This window comes from Martes martes (genome assembly GCF_963455335.1).
Source record: "Martes martes genome assembly, chromosome: 11".
Lineage (NCBI taxonomy): Eukaryota > Metazoa > Chordata > Mammalia > Carnivora > Mustelidae > Martes > Martes martes.
This window is the reverse complement of record NC_137899.1, coordinates 5,058,126-5,070,154: the sequence shown is the minus strand read 5'-3', so window position 1 is coordinate 5,070,154 and position 12,029 is coordinate 5,058,126. Positions and strand designations below refer to the sequence as shown.

The 12,029-nt window shown below is 57.7% G+C and overlaps 1 protein-coding gene across 2 annotated transcripts in view; it reads left to right on the top strand.

Moving 5' to 3' along the window:
• Positions 1-12,029, top strand: part of GRB10 (growth factor receptor bound protein 10) — a 173,679-nt gene that overhangs the window by 28,608 nt on the left and 133,042 nt on the right. For both annotated transcript variants that reach the window (XM_080818250.1, XM_080818251.1), the window contains exon 2: positions 2,028-2,178. The gene's annotated coding sequence lies outside the window, so the exon portion shown is untranslated. The remainder of the gene's footprint in view (positions 1-2,027; positions 2,179-12,029) is intronic.

Here is a 12,029-nt window from a genome sequence, read left to right as displayed (position 1 = left end):
CTGTTTGACCCAGGGGCGAAGGGTGCAGAGTGTCAGTGACTCTGCTCAGTGTCACGGCCCTGGCAGTGGCTCCACTGGTCTTGGGCGCGGACGGACCATTGCTCACGGTGCCTGGAGGTTTGCTGGTGGCACGTGCTCTGTGGCCCTTGTTTGGTCCTGACATTGAGGAGGATGCATCTCAGCTCTGCCGGTTCACCGCGGTCAGAACTCAGCCTGTCTTTGGGCTCTCCGCCGGGAAGTCCAACATCCAGTTTCTTAAAAATAGAAATGGTTAGTGAGCTTGATGAATTAATGGTTAATGACGTCAATGAGTCATGAGCTTAAATGGTTAATGGCGATGTGCTTGACAAGCAACTGCCTGTCCTTTTTCTCCAGTGATAGATGAATTTATGTTGTCTGTTACAAAGTAAGGCAAACCTCCCAAGCCTATGTTTGATCACACACTTTTTTTTAAAATTTGTGGTCACTTAGCTACTAGAGCTTAGAGACGTTGCGGTGGATGGAATTGCTGTAACCCATTCAGACTTGTGGATTCTTTGAGAGGGTGAAAGCAAGGGCCCCTTCTAAAATGCCTTCGCGTTGGCGGGTAACCTTCAGTGTTGATCACGTGTGTGATCATGTATGCTGCGTCCCCCTTTCCCTCCTAAGAAGATCAGCGTCCCATCTGAGCACCGGCAGGCTTCATAGTGTGCTGGTGGCCAGCGTGTTTGGCCCCTGATCATGGGGCAACTGTGGGACACGCCCTGGTTCATGATATCTCGTATTCCTTTAACGTTTACCGAGCGTCGGGTCCTACCCCATGTCCTTACAGCCTGGCTCACTTCTCCCTCGTGAAAGCTCTAGATGGAGGTGCTGTTGCAGTGCTGATTTTTGGGACTCAGAGGCTCGGTGTCTCGCCCAGATGTCACCCACTGAGACGGGGTGGTGTCAGGAGCTACAAGGCTCTCCAGCTCCGGTGTCCGATCCTTCCCCACCGTGCTCTGTGCTGGTCTTCCAGTAAGTTCTAGCTCCGTGACTTCTTCCATAGCAGGTCAGAGACGCAGGGTTTTTCTGCACTTGGAGTGATCAGGGAGGGTTACTTTAGGGATCTCATCCCCACCAAGGGCACCCACGTTGCAGGCCCTGGGACCAGCACAGAGGCAGCAGCAGTGATGAAGACGTCTCAGGCCTCAGGCTTGCTCTGTACTGATCACCCCACGGAGTCCCCAGGGGAGTGTGTTGCGTGTGACCTGTGAAGAGTCAGTGGCGTTCCGAGGGATGGATCACCGTCCTCGGGGACGTGGGCCCTCCACACACTGCCTGCATAAGAGCCAGGGTCCGGGAGCGCCCCGGTGGCCAAACACTCCCCCCCATCCGGGCTGGGGTTAGTCTTGGTCCTGACGCTATCCTGGGAGCCTACAACAGTCCTCCAGCTCACCCCTCAGAACGATGACTTGTGGAGGGAATCAAAGCCAGTAACCAGGATTCAAAGGGCAGGCACACCTGCTTCTGCCCCTCCTGTGGTATGCGTGTGCACGGTGCCCAGCGGAGCCTGCCTACCCCGCGGGGTGGTGCCTGGGCTGAGATGGAGGAGGGTCTCTGTGGCATGGGCTGAGGGTTGTCGTCTGGGAGAGGAGCCTGGGAAGGCTGTGGGCTCGAAGCGTGAATTATAGGTGAACTTGACCTTGCGGGAGGGCAAAGGTCTGTGCATTCCCTGCACCGCCTGCCTCGGGGGCACTTGCTTTTCCTGGGCTGGAAGCGGGGAGGACGTGCAGACTGAGGCCTGGGACCCAGAGCTGCCCCTCTCCCTTCTCCCGTCTCTGGTCTCCGCAGGCATCTGTCTCTGCAGTCCGTTGACATGGCAACTAGAAGCCTACTCCTCCTGGACTTCTTTCTCGTTCTGCTCTTTGAAGAATTTTTTAAATTAAATCTTCTTGAAAAAAATATCCTGTGTGTCTGTTTTAAAAGATTTTAGTCTTGGGTGCAGAGCATAAAATGCATGTCCCCCCAAGTTCCACACGCTCAGTGACGGCCTCTTTGACTTTCAGCTTTGGAGTTGAGCGTCATGCTGAGCCGGAGCAGGGCGCCGTGGGGAGCGCGGGCGCCGTGACCGTGACCGGCAGCGGGGTCTCACCTGGGTCCTCTCGGTCAAGCTGCAGCAGCTGCCAAACCACCCGAGCCCCGGCAAGCCGCTGACAGGTAAGGTCCGTTGGGTTTTTCACCGGTACGTATGAATCCGTCTTAGTAGGAGGATCGACTGTTAAATATTGATAAGGCGAGGTCAGTAAGTGCTCGCCGTCGCAGGCCGGGGCGTAACAGTGGCTCCTTTATTCTGGGTTTCTGCGGGGAGTCTCTGTACCTGCCTCTCCCTGGCCCCTCCCCCCGCCTTCGCTCACTGGGCTGAGGTGGGTGGCCCGAGACCCGTCCTCGCTGGGCCTCGTCCAGCTCCGCAGGCCACCCTTCGTGCCCAGTGCACGCGCCTCCCCCGCTCCAGCTATCAGGAGGGGTGGGGGTACCGCCTGGCTTGTCCTGAGACATGCATGTGAGCCCTCAGAGGCTGGCACGGACCGTTCCTCCAGTCCCGGTCGGCGGGGGTGTGGGGATCTTCTCATGCCCCCTGTGGGTGTCTTAGTGGGGGAACCGAGGCCAGAACAGCCTTCCAGCGAACGCTCCTGCTCGAGCCTTCACTCCCAGGGAGGACGGTGGGTGCGGGAGAGAGTGTCCCTCAGCTCGGCCTGCTGGAGATAATACCGCAGCCTGGGCGGCGTGAACAGCAGACGTGTGTTTTGGCTCAGCGCTGGAGGTCGGGAGGCCCATGTCAAGGGTGAGCGGAGACGACTCCTCTTCGGAAGGTGGCTTTTGCCTTTCTCTTTGGCCCCGAGACGGCTGCCTGCTCCCTGCTCCAAGCGTGCCCTTCCTTCTAGGTGCGCCTGTGTCCTAATCGCTTTTTCTTAGAAGGACATGAGGCCTCTTGGATGACAGCCCACCTGTCACCTCATTTGACCTTAATGACCACTTTGAAGACCTTTCTCCGAATACAGAACGTTCTGCGGCTCTGAGCTTAGGGCTTCCGCGTGGGCGTATGTGGATTTGGCCCCTAACCGAGGGGACCCCGGGCTGAGGAACTGGGCTCCACAGCCCTTGGGACAGGGGTGCTGGCCTTTCTGTCCAGCTTGCCTACTTCAGGCGGCCTCTTTCCTTGACCCTTGACTCGCTCGGCTTTCCCTGAACTGTCCAGTGCAGAACAGAAGGGTTTCAATCCTTCGGTTAATTGGGATTATCCCTCACACCTCCCTGGAGCGTCAGCCCCGTGTTAGGTGGTAAACGACATTTACACGTCCTGTTCCGGGCTCCGAGGGTACAGCTTTCGCATTTCTTTCTCTCTGGACAGCTAGCATGGCAACTGAGTTTTTATTCTGGAGTGTGAGGTTTTTTTTGTCCCCTGTGAGCCCTCGCAGAGAAGACGTCCCCCACACGGTTGGGAACAGTTGTAGCTTCTCCTGCTCCTGCCCCCTGTCCCTCTCCCGTGAACCATGACCTCCTGGAGCTTCTCCCGCCTTCCTGCAGGACCGTCGCCCTCAGGGTGCACTGTGTAGGGGAGTGCATGAGATGGAGAGGAAGTGGGTCGTGGCTGATTACAGCTCTGTCCCTTCGGTGTCTCAGACCTGGGGCACAGGTGCTGGACAGCTGCCGCTTGTCTTGGCCCTGTTTTCGCTCTCCTGGGGGGCCAAGTCGTTCCTGAAGCTCCGGGGGGCGGGGTGCAGAAGGAGGCCGGCAGGGCCGGGGAGAGGGGGCGGGCTGATGCTCCCAGCTGGAGGCGGGCATCCGCTGGGCCCCTGTGCACCTTCCCGCTGCCTCTGTCCTTTAGCCCGGACCTGGGGGTTCTTACGTGCAGTGCTGAGCTTCCCTGAGGGTCTCTGGCGGGTCATCACAGTGTGGGAGATGCACATCTTGAAAAACCCAGGAAACGTCCCTGGCCTCTCCTGTCCCCACTCCTTGGATTGTCTGACCAGCCTTCACCTCGAGGCCTTTCCTTTCCCTGTTAGCATTTGAATGCAGCTCTTCTTCTTCTTCCTTTTTTTTTTTTAAGATTTATTTATTTGACAGACAGAGATCACAAGTAGGCAGAGAGGCAGGCAGAGAGAGAGGGGGAAGCAGGCTCCCCGCTGAGCAGAGAGCCCGATGCGGGCTCGATCCCAGGACCCTGGGATCATGACCTGAGCTGAAGGCAGAGGCATTAACCCACTGAGCCCCCCAGGCACTCCAAACATGGCTCTTCTTCAAAGCTGTGAGCCCCTGGATGCCGAGAGCCTCGCCAGGACCTCTTGGCTCAGGCACACAATGAAATTAAGCCTCGTTTCACAGCTGATCCTCCTGTCGGGGGCTTGAAATCTAATTCTCCATGGCGCTTAGGCTTGGGGTCCTCCGGCGTGGAAGGCGCGGTGTGGGGCATGCCGCGTCTATCCTCCGGGAGCGGGAGCTGGGTCTGGGGCCGCCCGTCCCCGCATGGGTGACAGAGTGCCCATAGAGGTCGGTGGGTGTCGTGACTAAGGGGTGGGTCCCTGAAGGTTGCTCCAGGGAGGGTATTTCCAAAAACATTTAAGCTGCAAAACCCTTTCTTGGCCTGAACTCTCATGTGATGTCCTCTCCCGCAGCAGGTGTCGGTCCCATGGATGCTTGTGGGGCCCTGGAGTCCCTTGGGTCTGGGGGGATGGCTGGACAGTGGATGGGGGTGCCTTCGTGTCTCCCCTGTGGTCCTGACAGCTCTCATGATGGGCTTCTCCAGGGATGAGTCCAAGGTAGAAACTCTTAGATTTTTTTAAAGCCAGTTTTTGTTTTTGATTTTAAGATTTTATTTATTTATTTGAGAGAGAAAGAGCAGATGAGCACAAGCAAGGGATAGACTCCCCGCTGAGCAGGGAGCCTCATGCAGGACTCGATCCCAGGACCCTGAGATCATGACCTGAGCCAAAGGCAGACGCTTCACTGACTGAGCCCACCAGACACCCCTAAAAGCCAGTTTGTATTATTCCTGGCCTCACACTGCATCCTTAGTCCCGGACAGACGATTTAAAAAACTCACTTCCCTGGGACACAGAGGTAGCAGGGGGAGCGGGGGAGGTGCCGGTCTGCGGGCTGCACAAGAGGCCGTTCTCCTGGGAGGTCTGGAGTGTGCGTCCTCTGCAAGGTAGTGCCCACCCCACCGGGTGCACGGTATGGCTCCGTGGCGTCCTCCACATCCCCGGCATCAAAGACAACCAATCCGACCCGAATTAGGCTCTGCTAACTTGAACATGGCGTGTAACGTGTGTGACGGAAACCATTTGATAAGTTCTCGTTTCCTGACGTTTTGTGCTCATTTGGTAAGTTCCAGAGAGCACATGTTTGGTAGCAGAGGCTGTGCTAGGTGAGGTGCTGGGGGCTCTGGGCCCTCGGGCTGGCCACAGCCCTGGCACATGTGGAACGTGTCCTGGAAGCAACACGATCCCTTAAGAACTCGTTTGTCTTTGATCTGTGAGTTGGAGCCCTGTCCCGGGGGCGGGTGGTTTAGGAAGATGCTGAAGCACCACATAAGAGGGTCTGAGAGGGACTGTTTAGTGGCCGACAGGGAAATTAATAAATTACAGGCTTCAGTTGGGGTGGCGACTCTGACCAGGGCACCCAGCGTCTGGATATGGGTGAGCCCGCCGTGGGGATCGTGATCCTGGAGGGAGAGGGTTGTGGGCTGTGAGTGACAGTGCGGGGAGATCTGTTGGGCGTTAGGGCCGACCTCCCTCTGTTCTTCACTGTCACTGTGTCCCAAGAACCCTGTCTGTTTTGGGGTCGTCATGGGAGGCGGGGAAAGGTACAGATGCGCTTGCGTTGCCCGATGTCTGTTCTCCCACTCTTGATCCCCCAGAGGCCCCAGTGGGCCCACAGCTTGGCCGTCCCCTGGCCCCAGTTTTTGTTGCTTCTGTTGTTCTCATTGGAGAGTTTGTAGGGGTGGTTGACTTGGGTCAGGGCATCGCATCCCCAGGCCCATGTCTACTGTCTTGCCCCCTCTGCGGGGCCTCCTCCCGGAGTGCGCTCTCGCCTGACAGCAGAGGTGGGCCCGCCCCAGCCTTGTGGCGCCCACTTGGCCCCCTGTGCCCCGCAGGGGGCACATCTCGGGGCCTCCGACCCTGGGGACGCGGCCAGAGGAGGGCTAGTTACTGCTGGCTGGAGTGACCTGTTTAGCAAGACTGGGCCCCGCGGAGGCGGAAGCCATTCCTCGGCCCAGCGGTGTTGACGGGTCCTTCCTCCCCATTTACAGTGTGACTGACTCCCAGACCTTCTCAGGCCCGAACTACAAGTGGAGCGACTTCTGTCTTCCTCTTTCCGAGGGCAGAGAGTCCCAGTCCTGCTGCAGCTTGAGGCCAGTGTCCGTGCAGAGAGATCTCGAAGGGCCTGGTATGGGCTCTGTGGCGTGACTTCCTCTCCGGCCTCCTCCCTCCTTCTGGCTTCTAGAACCACGTGGTTCGACACAAGTTACTCTCTTTCTGCACTCTCTCGCTCTCGCTCCCTTGTCACTGTGCTTCTGCCGTCCGCTCCGAGCTGGAACCCTCCTTAACGTTCTCTTGGCAGACTTTTTGTGTTGTCCTGTGTTGTTGCATTTCTGCCCCTCACGGGCGCAACCCCCTCTCCCTCACCATGCACACGTCGTGCGGCCCCGGGCCTCTGCCCCCGTCCGCTGCTAATAGTCCTTGCATCTGGTCACCATGGATGGCCTTGTGGGCTGTGCTGGGTCTCGGCATCTGGCTTCCTGATGGAAGGAACCGACAGCTCACGGCCTCGGCTAGAAGCGAGAGAGAGAGCCCGGGTGTGCCCGGCTTGTGCGTCCCGTGGAGATGCAGCTCTCCAGCTCTCCTCTGTCGCAGGAGAGTCCGTCCTCGTCCACGAGGCTTTTATATGACGGCTGCTCTGAAACCCGTGCCGGTTCTAACCGCACGCGTGTCACCGCGGGCGTCTGTGGCTGACTTCTCCTGTTCTGGTCACGAGGGATCTTGTTCTTGGAGTGACGGCTGAACTTCACTTGTACTCTGGACATCTGGGGTTTAGCGTGAGCGTCAGGATCCTGCTTCATCTCCGTGGCAGGCCGTTCCCCGTGGAGGCATTGCTCCTGGTCTCTGTGGCCCCTGCCTGCTGGGCCTGGCCAGTGTCGCCTGAGGACAGCCTTGTCACAGTTCAGGGGGACGTCCACACCTTCCCAGAGCACTGCCTCCCCACAGCCAAGTGCAGGGGAAACTCCGCTCCCTGCTGGGCCCCCTGGGAGCGGGGTCGGGGAGTGGAGGGTGTACACGCACGCCTCGTCCCTTGTCCGGGGTCACTCCGCTCCCATCAGACCCTGCTGGCACGGGAGGCGGGGGTGAGGGGCAGAGATGCCGACTCAGCCCACCTCTCCCTCCTTGTTCCCTTTATGATGCTGGGGGGAAGTGGAGGCAGAGCTCTCCCGGGGCCCCTCCTGGCCGTACTCCTGTGAGGGATCAGGTATCTTGTTTCCGCTGGGTGGGACGCAGATCACTTCCTGTTTGGCCAGCAGACACTATGCCAGGGGATCTGAGTGGGGCCCCCCTCCGCCAAGTCAAGGGCTGGGTGGGGCGTGGTGTGAAAAATGAGCCCCCGTGTGCCCTGCTGAGACCAGGGTGGGTGGGCAGGTTCTTCCAGTGCTGTTGGGTAGAGTAGGGTGGCTGTTGTGGACAAGGCTGTTGGTTTTGTTAGACCACCGTTTTCTGTCCCCCATCCTTTGTATGGGGTGGGGGCAGACTTTCCGGAAGCGTTTCTTGTGCAGGTCTGTTGGTGGTTTCCAGTTGGAGACTTGTGCCGTGCTCTGCCCGGGAATCTGTGGGAGGTGAAAGGAACCGGGAATTCACCGCTGTGTTCTCCTCACGTCCCGAGGCCCCCGGGCAGCGGCCCCCTTCTCTGCACCTCTCCGACCCTGCCTTTGCTCCTTGTTGTGTGATGTCCGTCCTGGCTGGACCTGGGAGTCTCCACGTCCGCTCTCAAAGCTTTCTGCCCACGGTCTCTTGTTCACACAGGGTGGTTCAGTTTTCGGAGGTGGGCTGGGGGTTAATTATTTGGCTCCTTACAAGGTTCAATAACAAGACGAAAATGATTGTCAGAATCCTGTCGACACCTGCCAGAAACCCAGGGTTTGTAAAGTGAAGCAGGCGACTTTAAGATCTTTAGCCTGTGTAGCCCCTAACTACATCGGAAGAATTACGGTACCTGATCAGTCACCTGTCTGTTTCATGCTGCGCGTTTTCCTCTTGGCCGTTAAGCTCTGGTGCCGAGCCGCACGCGGCCATTTCTTGCTGTTGTTTCTGTCCGTCCGGGTTGGGGCAGGATCTGGTTGGCCCTCGGGGAGCCTTGGTGTCCTGATGGCGGCGATGACCAACGCATCTGCAAGACAAGAATTTCTCAGGGGAACTCAGATCACGAAAAAATGTAGAGAATTGACAGGTTTCTGGAACCTTGGGTATTGGAGTATTCACGTCTAAGGTAATGGGCATTATTTCTTGAAGCTCTGCGTTGTTGAGCAGTGGCAGGGTCACGGTGAATTTGGACAAAGTGCCCTGCGGGGGAAACACAGTTAATGCAGGACTTCAGGAGTCAACGGGGATTTCCACGCAGCAGCCCTGGACCGGGCACCAGCCCCGCGACTCCTCTGACGTCCAGGCTGGTGGGAAAGCGTGTTCATCCTTCCATCCCCCTCTAGGTCTGAGCTTCTCTTGCCGAGACCTGGGTGTCTGGCTTGGGGCAAGGCTGTGGGTCTCCCGGCCGCGGGTCTCCCGGCCGCATGCATCTGGGCTGGGAGAGAGCAGGTGTCGGGCTGGTCAGGAGGACAGTGTCCAAGGTAAGTCGAGGCAGGGGATGAAACACCGGGAGAGCCGTCTCCCCTTCCAGGTTGGCCGCTCTAGACGTGGGATAGCACGGAGTTCATTCTTGCGGCTCAGTCTGGTCTGTGGTGTTGGGGAAACCACTGGGGATGCTCTGAGGCGACCCTTGCCCTAGTTACCCTAGTTACCCTGCCTTATCCACAGTGGTGGGTGCTTCTGCTGAACAGGATTGCCCTGGGATGGAAGCAGGAGGACAGTGGACACCTTCATGTGTGCACCTGCTGGTGTAGAAAAGAGTCAGTGAGGAAACATGGGGGTTTGGTTGGGGGTTGGTCTTGGTCCTGATCCAATGACGGAGGCTCATTGAGCTCGTCTAAGAGCTCTGTCCATGAGTGCTAAGAGTGGCATTGCCATGACGGTGCTTATGGCTGTCTTAGAAATTCTGCCTTGACATCCGCTGGGGGGCCCAGCTCCCAAGGTAGCAGAGGGCGTCCTTGTGGGTGCCCTCCCTGGGCAGAGCTGCCGTGGGGCTCCTGGGTGCGCTCTGAGGGCCACACCTGTCACCTGTCTCCAAGAGAGATTTCCCCTTCTTCTCTCTTGGGGCAGGGAAGCCTGGTGACGCAGTTCCTGAGGGGGTCGCTGGGCCGGCGGGCTGCTGCAGAGCACCCCGAGGTAAAGGAGGATTCATTTTTCTCTGAGTCACAGTCACAGTTAGAGAGGGCGGAGGCCTGTAATGACGGTAATAACGCGCGGTGAGACGGTGACGGCAAGCCCGCGGGGACTGGGCGGCTCCGTGTCGCGCTTCATGCTTCCGTGCTGACAGGAGCAGCAGGCCTTGTCCCGGGGCCGGGGGCGGCGGGCAAAGACGAGGGTGGCGGTCCAGAGCTGCGCCTTCTTGGTCCTGCTGCGTCCACGGGTGACCTGATGCCTGCAGATGGCTCATCGGGACATCCTTGCTGCCGCGGCTCCTGCCGTGTGTAGGACCAGTGGGGGGAAGTGTTGTTCTCAGAATGGCAGATCCTGCCGATTGCAAACTTCAGAGGAGAAACTCTTGGTGGTTATTTATCGTGACCCCCGTAGCGTGGGACTAGTGTGGCCCGTGTAGACACAAACCTATTTTTTTTCAGCGGGACAATTGTAAAATTCCATTTTACCATTAGACATTCAGGGATGTTGACCGTTAGTGACGTTCATGACGAATGAAAAGCCAAGTCTCGTGTGAAGGAGGTTATTACGTGTGGAGATCTCCGGGACGTTGGAGTTGGGAGAATTTTTAGTGTCACCTAGGTGGCAGAGAACCGTTTTGATCTTTTTTAGGTGAGAAAGCAAGAGTTTGTAAAAAATACGTGTTTCCATGTGGCGCGTCTTCCTGCAGTCGGAGTTAGAACTTCCCATGATGGTTTTGAAAGAGGCGCCTTCATCGCTTTTTCCTTTTTGGGGGGTGGGGGTGGGTCTCGCCTTGTCCATGAGACCAGAGCAGTTCTCGCTCAGAGTCTGTGGGGCCAGGACAGACATCCTTCTGTTTTCACCTGGGCTGGCCCCCGTCCTCACGGGGCTCTGGTCCCAAGGCCCCCGTCCCGGCCACAACGGTCAGCGTGCGTGTTGTCTAAAGCCAAAATGTCGAAGGTCGGAGTGCGTAGGCCGGTGAGGGTTGTGACCTCACCCCGTGTTGGGCCGGCTGTGCCCTTAACTTAGGTGGCCCCATCTCACCCCAGCTAGTGGGTGATGAGGGACCCTGGACCTTCTCCAGGCCACACAGTGGTGGGCGCTGGGCTTACACGTGGCCTGGGCTCTGCTCCGCGTGGCTCCTGCTCTTAACGAGGATGCGAGAGGCAGAGCAGAAGGCTCTGGTCCCACCTTCCTTTCCGATTCACAGAAGCAGGAAGGGCTCATAGTAAAACAGGTGGGCTTTACGGGAAGCCGGATGGTCTTACTTTCCTCCAGTGCCCCTCCAATGCCTCGACCTAGCAGCGCGGCTCTCTGGAGTGGGCGCGGGATGAAGCACCGTGTTTGGTGCCCGCAGTCCACCTCTGTCAGTGTCTAAGGGAAGGCCGCCGGGTGTCCGTAGTTCCTGCGGCTTGATCGCGGTGTAAGTGTGACCGACCGTGTGCGTCTGCCTCTCTTCTTTGGAACCCAGGTTGTAGAATATGAGAAGAGACGCTGCCTCGGGGCACCTGGAGGGTCAGTCGGTTGCTCTTCCGGCTCTTGGTTTTGGCTCAGGTCATGATCTCAGGGTCGTGGGATCGAGCCCCGCATGGGGCTCCGTGCTGGGCGTGGCATCTGCTGGAGGTTGTCCTTCCCCTCTGACCCCCTGCTTCTTCTCTCTCTAAAAAAAGAAGAGACGAGATGCGGCTTCACGATGTGGTTTGTTGCTTCCACAGAGGGTCCAGCGTGTGTCCCTCGGTGGCGGTTCAAGTCCTACCAAGGACAGAATGCTGGGATTATTCATCAGGAAAGACTGTTTTTTGGTTAAAGCTAATGGATTGAAAGTAAACGTATTTGGGTTGTTTTAAAACATTATCAGACCCCCCTGTAGCTAAACTCTATCTCAGAGATCCACACCTGGAGCCTGGGGGGCTCAGTCAGTTGAGTGTCTGACTCTGAATCTCATTATTCAGTTCAGGTCTTGATCTCAGGGTCGTGGGATCCAGCCCCGCGTTGGGCTCCATGCTGGATGTGGAGCATGATAAAAAATAAATTAATTTAAAAAAATTAAACAAACAGATCCAAATCTGAGGCTTGTGCAAACCTACTAGCTGACTGAGCCCTGGCCTTGGCAGAGGGACACGCGGTGACCCTGTGATCGTCTCTTCTTGCCAGCCCCCGTCTGATAATCACTGTTAGCGAAACGTGTAATTACGGACTGTCTTCTCTGGTGAACCCTCCGGGAGGGTACAGCTTCGTGTGCCGGGGGGCAGGCTTCCCAGACGACTTGTCCTGGGCCTGGCGGGTTGGCGTGTGGTGCATTCCGGGGGCTAACACAGCTCAGAAATGGGTGTTTCGTCTTCGGGTCACCGGGGCAGAGCTGTGACTGGACTGATCTCTGGCCAGGACGACCTCTCCCAAGCACAAGCCGAGAAGGGCTTCATGGGTCAGGGCTCTCTGTGAGGTGTGAGTGGGTGACATGCTCAATTAACATACTCAGAAATAAGAGTGGTCATCTGTTCCTGATCATCCAGGTGGTAGCGAGAGAGC